The following is a 2919-nucleotide window of genomic DNA, read 5'->3' on the forward strand; positions in this document are numbered from 1 at the left end:
CTGTATAAGTCTAATTACATGAAATAGAAGTTGGGGTTTTGATTTTTTACTTTGCTTTTCTGTTTGGAGTGTCATTGTAACTACTGTATTGTAAATGATGGAAAATAACAGCATATGTTAAAAAACAATAATAAATTGTGTTATATTAAAAAAAATATTGGTACCCCATATAAAAATAAATAAATAAAGTACACCCAGTGTGGAACCTGAAGTGGGACTTGAGCTCACCACCCTGAGATCAAGACTTGTGCTGAGATCAAAAGCCCAAGGCTTAACCAACTGAGCCACCCAGGCGCCCTCAACCAAACATTTTAAAATGTATCCTTGGGGTGCCTGGGTGGCTCAGTTGGCTGAGCATCTGGCTTCAGCTCAGGTCATGATCTCACGGTTCGTGGGTTCGAGCCCCACGTCAGGCTCTGTGGTGACAGCTAGCTCAAAGACTGGAGCCTGTCTTCAGATTCTGTGTCTCCTTCTCTCTCTGAGCCTCCCCTGCTCACGCTGTCTTTCTCTGTCTCTCAAAAATAAATTTAAAAAGACATTAAAAAATTAAAAAATAATAATGTATCCTTAAAAAATAGTAAAAATCAATCGATCAATCAATAAATGTATCCTTAGAGATTCTATTCAAACATATTGCTTGCATTTTCTTTTCTTTTTTTAAAATTCTTTTTTTTAATGTTTTATTTATTTTTGAGAGAGAGAGAAACAGCATGAGCAGGAGAGGGACAGAGAGAAAGGGAGACACAGAACATGAAGCAGGCTTCAGGCTCTGAGCTGTCAACACAGAGCCGGATGTGGGGCTCGAACCCACAGACTGTGAGATCATGACCTGAGCCAAAGTCAGACACTTAACCAATTGAGCCACCCAGGTACTCCAATTGCTTGCATTTTCAATATTCCAGTTTCAATACCCTACTAAATCACACTATCTCTTTCCACTGTTTTGGAATGGTTAATCTGTGGTTTATAATCATGGTGAATATGGCCCTGCAGAAAGGTTACATTTCATTATATTTTATTAAAATCACTGAGTAACTTAGAATTCATAATTCTATTTTAATAACACTGCAGAATGTATCCTATTATTTCAAGGGGTGTGGTGTAATTTTCAAAAGGAAACTTCTTGGAGTTCACTTGAATTTCCAAAGTCTGAAAACACTGCGTTAGACTCAAGGCAGGAAGTCAAGGCTTTTCCTCCCCTTCTCTTCTACCCGCTCTCCCAGCCTCCCTCTGTCCCCAAACGCTCTCCTGGGCACTCATGCGCATTCTTTTTTCCAATGAGGTTTAGTTAGGAAAATAGATACCACACTAGGTATCTGAACAGAGAATTTGATATGGGAAATTTGTTGCAGATGTTGGAGGGCTAAAAACCAGCAAAAAGGAACACTAAGATAACAGAGTTAGGCAGCAATCGGCTTCCACTCTTAGGGAAGAGGTTGAAATTGCCAGAACTGGGAGTTTGGGGTGGGCCACCCGGAGGCAGGGCCTGAGCCCAGGGTAGGGCGGTGCCAAGCCTTGGTAGTCAGGTGCTTTGAGGAGAGGCCTCGTGGATCTGGAGCTCTGACTCTCGAGAGGACCACGACCCGGAGCCGCTGCCGGCTCACCTCAGACTGCAGTAAGGCCCCGGGAGTATAGAGAAGCTGAAGACAGCAACTAGTTATCGCTGCCAAGTGAAAGGCCACTGATAGGATGATGCCTAGAAACAGAAAACAGAAAGGAAGAAGGAAAAGCCCTCTCCCTTCCGCCTGCTGCCCAGTCTCTCTCGAGGGCATCTCCAAAGGAAACCAGACGACCAAAGAGAAATATGGTTTCCAGAGCTTTGGCCCCTGCATCACAGAGCAGAGTAGAGAAGGGAAGGCTTGAAGCTAAGGGTTAATATTTCAATCAAGCACAGCATCAGACAATCCTTTGAGTCAAGACAAAAGTGAAATTTGCATTGACAGGAATGAACTTAAAAGCTTTTGTTTCTAGAACTATGATTTTTTGATGGTCAAATAATTTTCAGGAAAGAGTAGTCCACTTTGGAAGTGTCACAATGCCCATTAGCATATTAAAGGAACTGAAAAGTCCTGCAGTAAAGAAATCTGCTTTATTTTTTTTAATTTTTATTATTTATTTGTTTATTTATTTATTTTTAATTTTTTAAAGTTTATTTATTTATTTTGAGAGAGAGTGAGCATGAGTAGGGGAGGGGCAGAGAGAGGGAGAGAGAGAGAATCCTAAGCAGGATCCAAACTGTCAGCGTGGAGTCCGGTGTAGGGCTGAAAGTGGGGCTCAAACTCATGAACCTGAGATCCAGACTGGAGCTGAGATCAACAGTTGGATGCGCAACTGACTGAACCACCAGGCATCCCTTTATTTTGTTTAATTAACTATTTCTAAAGCGTATTTAATGTGAATTTCTTATTTTTTTCAGATACAATATGCCTCAGAATGTGCAAACAGTATCATAAATGCTGTTCTAAAAAAAAGGCATGACTTAAGTCTACACTGCTTTTTATGTTAGTTTCTAAAGCTGGGGGAAAAAGGACATATCCTAGTAAAATAGGAAGAAAAATAGAATTCTATCTGTAAAGGACTTGATCTATTTCTCTTTCATGTTTCCCGATATCTGTAAAAGGAACATTCTCCTCTGTCCTTATCCATACTCTTAGGTACTCACTCAACTCCAAAAAAGATCACTATGACTTGTAACAAAAATCATCAGCTTCAGCAAAATCTGAAAGAAACAGGGAAGTGTTACATGAAATTGTATGAATCATCCCAAGAGCCCTGGGATACTGGCTTCCTTAAATAGGAAATTATCCCATGGGGCAAAGGATGATTTTATCTTTACTCAAGGAGTTAAAAAGAAACTTTATTACTTTTAGGACTATAATTATTTCTGCCCCTTCCATGCCTGCCTCAGGCTTGAAGAAG

The sequence above is a fragment of the Suricata suricatta genome, chromosome 1, assembly GCF_006229205.1.
Source record: "Suricata suricatta isolate VVHF042 chromosome 1, meerkat_22Aug2017_6uvM2_HiC, whole genome shotgun sequence".
Taxonomy (NCBI): domain Eukaryota; kingdom Metazoa; phylum Chordata; class Mammalia; order Carnivora; family Herpestidae; genus Suricata; species Suricata suricatta.